The sequence below is a fragment of the Macadamia integrifolia genome, chromosome 7, assembly GCF_013358625.1.
Source record: "Macadamia integrifolia cultivar HAES 741 chromosome 7, SCU_Mint_v3, whole genome shotgun sequence".
Taxonomy (NCBI): Eukaryota; Viridiplantae; Streptophyta; class Magnoliopsida; order Proteales; family Proteaceae; genus Macadamia; species Macadamia integrifolia.
In genome coordinates this window covers 16,806,069-16,815,584 of record NC_056563.1, presented here as the reverse complement: position 1 = coordinate 16,815,584, position 9,516 = coordinate 16,806,069, and the positions used below count along the sequence as shown (strand labels likewise).

General features: G+C 35.9%; 1 non-coding gene across 1 annotated transcript; it reads right to left on the bottom strand.

Annotated features, from left to right (window-relative positions):
• Window positions 1–7,106: 7,106 nt before the first annotated feature.
• TRNAK-UUU lies at window positions 7,107–7,179 on the bottom strand. Its single transcript has one exon. It is a non-coding gene; the product is annotated as a tRNA-Lys (tRNA).
• Between the last annotated feature and the right edge of the window lie 2,337 nt (window positions 7,180–9,516).

Here is a 9,516-nt window from a genome sequence, read left to right as displayed (position 1 = left end):
CATATGTCAATATTCTCCCCCTTTTCGGTTATGGCAATATGATGACAGTGGAAGCTTATATATTGAGCATAACTTGTTTTGTGTTATTGTTGTTGTAATTGTTGTCAAAACACAGCCATTTAGGACCTTAGTTGATATGAGATGTAGGCTATGGATCATCAATTCAAAGATGAGCAAAGTAACATAACTAGAAGCTTATGATGGTTGTTATCGGCTACAGTTGGAGGCTATAACGAGTAGCTAGCTTGTTAGTGTTAGGATTTTTATGTGGGCTTAACTGATACCGATTGATCCATTGGACCCAAACAATTATAAACCCACTCTGATTAAGAAACTCCTAACCCAATCCATTGTGGGAATGAATTAGGATTTTAAGGATTCTATTATAAATAGAAGCTAAAGGTCCCTACAACCATCATTTTAACACCTTCATGGTTTTGGAAACACGGACTCTCCCACAGGAATAGTGCATGTGAGAGTATTCCAAGGGTGAAAGGCTGTAGAAGATCTTAGCGGTTGAGACTCCATTGTGCATTTCTTTTACAATCTTCATGGGACTAATCTTCAAGCACATAGGAGAGAGTTACATGATCAATACTTATGGGGCTTCTAAACTTACACATAGGTATTTTTCTACTCCCATTGATTATCATGCATGGGCTAAATCTATATGCTTGTGTGTTCTTAGTTTAGGGACTACACCAATGGTTAACCTTTTATGATTGGTTTATTATTCTTGTATTCTAACATCAATAGGGTTATTCATATGATTTTATGGTAAAAAATCCCTAACAATTGGTATTAGAGCGAAGCCTTATAGTGTTATAATCAAGAAAAATCAAAGAAAATTGATTTTGTATAAGATTTGGGTCCCAAATCATGGAAATCATAATTTTACCATCACTTAAAGGTCCTAGATCAAAAAATTTTCTTTACAAAGTTGTAGAGGATAAGAAGACGGTCGCGGTGGTATGCGACACGTCACCAAAAATTTTTAAAAGTATTGGCACACTATCGAAAACGGACTATGGGAAGAGAGATTTTTTTTTAATTAAAAAAAACTACGATGGCGAGTCATCGCCGGGTCAACTCAGTAGGGTTTTCGAGTTAACCCGGAGGTGCAATGGGTCAACCCTTGGCCAACCCTGTTTGACTTGGTTGACCGGGTCGTTGACCACCCGACCCGAAGACCCTGGGTTTGGCCTGGATTTCCAACCCAAAGACCTCGGGTTTGATCTGGATTCCCAACCCAAAGTCCCAAATTTTGACCCAGAACTAATATGTCTGAACCGGATTAGACTGCTTGGCCGAACCGATTGGTTTGGGCAAACCAGATTGATTTTGATCCATTTTTTTATAACTTTAAATGCCTTGTATAGGCAAACGGTGAAGAATTTTTCACCTTGGTTTTTTGCGTTGAGTCCAGTTTTTCGTGCTCTTTGTTTTGATATATTATGAGCCTAAATTTGATCGACTTTTATGGTCTATTTTGTATAAGTTACAAGTATGGGTGTTTTATGATTCTTTATGATTTTCCTATTAATTGGAAAAAATAAAAGAAAATCAACTCATACATTACTTACATATCAGAATATGAACTTGTTTATTATTGGTAATGATAGTTCATGCTTTTGTTTATGAATATTTTTTTATTCATGCTTAAACAATCCCACTTTTAGCTGTCGGAATTAATTTGTAGACTATTGCAGTAAGATTGAATGGAATCTATCAAAGTGGTAAAGTTCAACCTTATTGTAATAGAATACAAATCAAATGTCTTCTTTGTTTGAAAAGACAGAGAATAATGGTTGATAGCAAGATTGCTAATGTTCACCCAAAAGTGACATTATCAAAGAGAAGTTAAAGTTAAAGCAAGTGAAAAATATAATAGAGATTTCTCAACCTAGAAGATGATGTCCATCCAAAGATGGTGGTATGTTTTTGAAAGTTAGAGAAAGTCTCGCAGTAATAACAGAAACTTAAGTGGATCAGTATGTTTCAGACTCAAAGGTCAGGAATGTAGTTCTGATTGACACTCTTGAAGTAATTGATAATTGAGCATTGTAATGTTTATTTTGTTAATAGTTATATGCTTGTTCTTTTACATATAAATTGATATTTAGTTCATGTTTAAATAACTCACAAATTTAAGTTGACAAATATAATTGCAAGTTATTGCAGTGGAATGGATGGAATCAACCAAAGTGATAAAATCTAAAATTACTTAATAGGTTTGCAAATCAAAGGTTTTGTCTTATTTTCAAAGACATAGAAAATTATTAGTAGGAATTAGGTAATGCTTGCCCAAAGGCGACATTATCAAAGATAAACATAAATGCAGGTATACTCTAGATAGATCTTAACCTAAAAGTTGCTATTCATCCAAAAGCGACAGTAATTTTCAAAGTTGAAAAGCTCACACGGTCATTATAGTTTTTGAGTTGACCAGTGTAATCCAGACCCAAAGGTTGAGAATGTAGTTTGGTTGACACTCTGGTTATGTTTAATGGTTAGTGATGTAATATTGGTTTTAATTTTATTGATGTTACATGTATTAATAAATATTGAATGGATTATTCTTCCTTGAGTTGAACCATTAAACTGAATATCTTTAAAAGTGGCTTGAGAATATGGAGGTCTACATATGCCTCAAAGGCCTAGTTTTCTATACTAGGAAAGTCAAATCAATAGTTTGGTATTATGCTTTTAAAGCAAATATTTTTTTCCCTAAAAGGACAATTGATCAATGGCAATAGGGTGGATGAGGGTTTCCTGACTATCATAGGTTATAGGTTTATTTAATGTGTTATTTTTGTATTCCGATTGGATCAATTTAGATTAGTTGGGTATCAGTTTTGATCAATCCAATACCAAGTTCTCAAACACTGCCATTATTCTTTGAAAACCTATTTATGAACATTAATTGATAAATGTTTAGTTTTCTTTTGTTTTTGGCCTTATGTGAATAAGTTTATATGTATGTCACATTTAACGAATTGTGTTATCTAATAAATGGATTAATTTATAACTGATCGAGGCAAATGGGAGGATAGAAGTATGGATCTTAAGCTATTTTATGTGACTCGACTAGTGGGAAGATAAATTCGGTATACTAGGTTACTAGTGGGAAGATGTTATTAGTAAAATGTCAGTATACTAGGTTGCTAGTGGGAGAATAAATTCAGTATACTATATTATTTTTTATGCAAAAGAACTATTTTGAGTCTTGCATTGATTTATTATTATCATGATATTGAAGAATTATTTATGGCTGAAATATATAGTAAATTCATATTCATGTTATTTTTTACTCGTATGTTTTGTTTGAAACACCTTATGATGGATAGAAGTATGGATCTTAAGCTATTTTATGTAGCTCGACTAGTGTGAGGATAAATTTGGTATACTAGGTTGCTAGTGGGAGGATATTACTAGTAGAAGGTCAGTATACTAAGTTGCTAGTGGGAGAATAAATTCAATTGTATGTTTCCTAAGGTAAATGTGACATTTGCCTAAAGGTGATGTCATCCAAATTTATCGATAAAGTGTTCAAGAGCCATGTTTTCTGACATTGGTGTTATTGAGATTTTGATATGCTTGATTAATGGGAGTTTTATGATCTAATTTAACCAAAAATATCATGGTGGAAAAAGCCAAAGTTTAAAGGCTATGCCTGCTAAGGTTTATTAGCAGTGCTTAGCTAAAGTAATTGACGATAAGTCAAGGTAATTGTCAATATTTTTTGTCAGAATTTGTAATGTATGATAGTATTTAGCAAAAGTCTGTGATTTATGGAGGTATTTAGCCTAAGTCAAAAGAAGTGATGGTATACCACAGGTGGTTTGCCAAAGTTTGTGATTTATAGTGGTATTTAACAAAAATCCATGGTAGTGGTGATTAACCACAGGCGATTTGCCAAAGTTTATGATTTATGGGGGTATTTAACCTAAATCTATAGAAATGACGATTAGCCATGGCGGTATGCCAAAGTAAGATATTAATTCAAGAAAATGGCGATTTGCCTAAGTGTTGATTAATATCAAAGTTTACTACCTGTGAGGTTTTCAAGGTAGACTGATCTTTAGATAAAAAAATGACCTATAAGGAAATGTATATTTTATATGATCACAGTTATGATATCAATTCCTTATATATATATATATATATATATTTCCAGCTGATTTGGATTGATAGTTTTCTATTGTTTATAATATTAGGTAGTTATATGCCGTATATTGAGGTATATTTTCTACTATTGTTCAACAATAGAGATTATTGATTGAATCAAAGTTTATTTGAGTGGTGTTTAATCTTGGAATTATTTGGCCAAGTGTCACTGGAAAGACATCAGTATTAGTGTAGCCCAAATGAGAGATTGTTAGGATTTTTATGTGAGCTTAACTGATACCGATTGATCCATTGGGCTTAATCAATTATAGGCCCACTCTGATTAGGAAACTCTTAGCCCAATCCATTTTAGGAATGAATTAGGGTTTTAGGGATTTTATTATAAATAGAAGCTAAAGGTCCTTGTAGCCATCACTTTAATACCTTCATGGTTTTGGAAGCACAAACTCCCCCACAGGAATAGTGCATGTGAGAGTATTCTAAGGGTGAAAGACTGCAGAAGATCTTAACAGTTGGGACTCCATTGTGTAGTTCTTTTTACAATCTTCATGGGACTAATCTTCAAGCACATAGGAGAGAGTTACGTGATCAATACTTATGGGACTTCTAAACCTACACACAGGTATTCTTCTACTCCCATTGATTATCATGTATGGGGTAAATCTATATGCTTGTGTGTTCTTAGTTTAGGGACTACACCCATGGTTAATCTTTTATGATTGGGTTATGATTCTTGTATTCTAACATCAATGAGGTTATTCATATGATTCTATGGTAAAGAATCCCCAATAGTTAGTTGACATGGCCAACATGATTGGTCAATAGGCATTGGCAAATAGTCTTGATAGCTAGATAGTTGATTTTGCAAGGTGAGCAATCTTCAGAGCTAAGTTGGTAGTAAAAGAGTTCCGTGTATCTTTGAGATGCATGGTGATGATGTAGAGCTATTGAGAGGACAATAGGTATGGTTATGGGCTGGTGGCAAGGTTGAAGGTTGAATGTAGTGGTTTGTAGTAGCACTTTGCATAAGCAGCACCTACAAGAAAGTTTTGAGAAGTTAGAATGGTAGCAAATAGTATACGTGCACTAGTAGTATCAAGGGATGTTTCAATTGGCATAACTAGAGATTCGAGTATTAATAATGATTGAGTTGGTATAAACATCATCTGCAGTTTTAACTATCAGTGAGATGGATGGGTTAATTGGCATGGTTAGCAGTTGGAATTAAGACTGATACAATTGGTACGGTACAACCAGATTGGATATGACCCTTTGAATCTATCCGACTTGGAGGATTATTTATATGTTATGTTGTCTTGTTGTTTAAGTAAGATCTAAACAAGAGATTTGGGGATTTTTCGAGTTAGGGTTTCTGGGTGAGTGTTTTTGTCAAGAGTTTGGATATTCTTGAGAGATTTCCATTGCAATATTTCTTCCAACATAGTGAATCATTTTCTTCTTCACTCAAGGACGTAACACATCACATTGGTGTGTGAACCTCGTTAAATCTATATATCCTTCTGTTTCAATCTGTTTGTTTTCTTTGCTTTATTTGGTGTTTGTTCTAACACAATCAAAGCTAAGATGAGAGAGGTATGGTCAATTGAGTGGGTATATGTTGGGTTGCAAGACTTTGGATTAGATTTGCATTTGTCTGTCTTCAGGGTCATTCTTCCTAAGAGCACATTTAGCTCAACAGGGGTCGATCAAATCCACTCAGACATGATTTTTGGGAGTTTTTAAGTGACTTTTATGACTGGAGGTACGTATATAACCTTAAGCTTGACACTCAAGTGAAGGGAATTGGGTTGGGAGGGGAGGGAAGGGGAGGGGAGGAAGGGGGGTGGGGGAAGATTATTTAAGGGGATAATAAAGGAGAAAAAAGAAGATAAAAGCTCCCAATTTCATCCCCTAAAAGATTGCCTTCATTTATTGTTTGTGAGTTTTTGAGAAGGAATTATTCAAGTTATTGTGCAAGCTCTCAATTTGAGAATTGTTTTGTAAATTATGGAAACATCATCAAGAATCTTACCGTAAAAAAAACATCATAGAGAGATAAAGTGCGCACAATCCTAAGAGCACATTTAGCTTAACAGGTCGATCAAATCCACTCCAAAATATGATTTTTGGGAGTTTTTAAGTGACTTTTATGACTGGAGGTTTGTATATAACCTTAAGCTTGATGCTCAAGTGAAGGGATTTTGGTGGGGGGGGGGGGGGGAGGGGGAGGGGGAGGGGGGAGACTATTTGAGGGGATAATAAAGGAGAAAAAAAAGAAGAGAGAAGCCCCCAATTTCATGCCCTAAAAGATTGCCTTCATCATTTATTGTTTGTGAGCTTTTGAGAATGAATTATTCAAGTTATTGTGCAAGCTCTCACTGTGAGAACTGTTTTGTAAATTTTGGAAACATCATCAAAAAACTTACCATAAAAAAAACATCATAGAGAGATAAAGAGCACACAAAAAGGAAATTATGGAAACATCATCAAGAATATTCAAGTTAGCTCAACAGGTCTCACAGTGAGAGCTTGCACAATAACTTGAATAACTCCTTCTCAAAAGCTCAACAGGTCGATCAAATCCACTCCAACATATGATTTTTGGGAGTTTTTAAGTGACTTTTATGACTGGAGGTTTGATATAACCTTAAGCTTGACGCTCAAGTGAAGGGATTTGGGTTGGGAGGGGAGGGGAGGGGATTATTTGAGGGGATAATAAATGAGAAAAAAAAGAAGAAAGAAGCTCCCAATTTCATGACCTAAAAGATTGCCTTCGTCATTTATTGTTTGTGAGACCTAAAAGATTGCCTTCATCATTTATTGTTTGTGAGCTTTTGAGAAGGAATTATTCAAGTTATTGTGCAAGCTCTCACTGTGCACTGTTTTGTAAATTTTGGAAACATCATCAAAAAACTTACCATACAAAAAACATCATAGAGAGATAAAGAGCACACAAAAATGAAAATATATACCCAAAACGCCGTCTGTGGGAATCGAACCCACGACCACATGGTTAAAAGCCATGCGCTCTACCAGCTGAGCTAAGACGGCATATATTATTATTTCAACAATTTAACTATATCTAATCTAATTAAAAAATTCCACCACTGCACATTGCCGCATGGCAGATAGGTATTAGCCATTCAAAAGATGATATAATGTTTGAGTGGATGATGGTGTAACAGAGATTTTAAAAAAAAAATAAAAATTGAGAGATTAACTTTTTGAGTTAAATTGATTGGGAAAAAAGTATAGTTTTATGCGGGGACCATATGGTTGGAAAAGAAGTGAAATCAAAGAGAAAAGAAAAGGTTCGGATCGCCCATATCCTGGGATTTTATCGATTTTTCATGTTGTTGATCCCAATAATTGGCCAATACAGTATCAGTTGAATAGTATGGACAAAGAGTAAAAATGTCTAAAAAATCCTATCATTTTAGAAAATTAAGACTGATAGGGTGATTCAACACTAATACAATATCAGTTTTAAGATGACTGTCACCCAATCTAATACCATGCACTAAAGCCATGACTTTGAATGCCTTCCAATTTTTGAGGAAAAAAAACAATGGATTGATGTTGATCTCCATAATCCAAATGGTTTTGTATTGAATGCATCACCTCATCGTGGGCTGATTGGGAAACCACACAATCACAGACGTATGCGTGTGAATACAGATTAAAAAGAGCTTATTGGGTGTAGGCGTGGGTGGGGATTGAGTAGCGTTCCTACTTCAAAAAGTCATTTTTTTTGTTTTTAATACTTCTTAGTTGATGGGAGTGGTTTCGGTTCACCCACGCAAAGGCAAAAGCAAAACCCGTCTTAAAGAAAGAAATCCCTATTGATAATCCCATCAACCGTGGGGTGATTGGTTAGCAATTTGTATGGATACGGAGTGTAGAAATGCAATCATAAAATGATGTAGAAGATAACGGAAAAACAAGAACAAGCAATACACACAGATTTATGAGGTTTGGTAAGATTCCCTACGTCTTCGGTGAGATAAGAACATGTTTCACTATCAATAGAGAATAGGGTTACAAAGCTCGTCCTCACACCTCTCAGTAGCGGGATCACCGTCCTGCCTGTCAAGGTGCCTACACCAGTACTCCTTGGATTAAACTGTGACGGAATACAAGCCATCGTACACCAACAATGGAGTGGATCAGCTTTCACCACCACCATCAACAACACCACCTTCTTAGACTCGAGACTCATTGAAAGTTGAGACTCAAATCAGCTAAGGTAGAGGTGGTGGCTTGCCACTTGGCCAGTCCCATCATGCGGATCCAAGTAGTTTGCAGGGCACCAGCCCTGAATGGGCATTCGATGACAGAGAGTGACCAACACACACCTCAAGGTCTTCTCAACCATTGGATGAGCATAAAGAGAAGGGTGCTGACATGTTGCAGAGGATTCAAATCCGTTTTGGTATTGGGTTCTCTCCCAGTCTCTATTTCACTCATTGGACAATGGATGATGAGAAGTACTCATGTGAACGGATCAGGTTCATGTACGAGAATGTTCTCGTACGTCCCTGGTCCATAGATTTAGAATCTATTAAATGAAGAGAGAGAAAATTAGTTCTAAATCCACGGACCAAGAACGTTTTCATACATTCGTATGTGAACCTAATCCGCACTCAGTACTCATAGCCTCTGCAGCACACCAAGAGTGTAGATCAAGTTCTCATGAGAGACTCATTTTCGTATGGGCTGGATCTACACAAATGGAATCCACCAAAGAGTTGGTTATTGGATGGATTCCATCTATACAGATCAACCCCACACGAGAATGATTATCATATCAGGACTTGATCCGCTCTCGCACGCCAACCCCATAACTGAAATTTAATATACTTATGGGAAAATTAAGCCCCCCTCCCTTGTAGTTTGTCGAAATTACACGTGGATCCGAAGGTTTGAACGAATTACGCTTCCCTCCCCTACACCTGGCGGTGTTAGCTTGCTGTTAATTTTAAAACTCAAAAGGCCATTTTACCCTTTAACTAAAAGATGATAATGGATGATTATTTTAACCCCTGGTTCATCTTCTACCCAAATACCCTAAATCCTAAATTTAGCCATTGTCTTCTGATGAAAATCTTGTCAATCTCCGGTGGAAACATCAGCGCAATTGTCCGGCGAAGGTAAACATATCAGAAGTCCCAAATCCACACTAACACTTTGATTGGCAGAGCTTGAAACAAAGAGAATCTTGCTTTGACATTTTCAAAGAGAAGCAACAAAAGAATGCTGAAGTTGGCAAGATTCTGAGCTTCTACAGAAAGGCATGCGTCACAATTGTTTGCTTGGGTGGTTGGCTCTATTATCTTTATGAAATTAGTCATGATTGCACATGAATTAATAAATGGCCATAGTTACGGT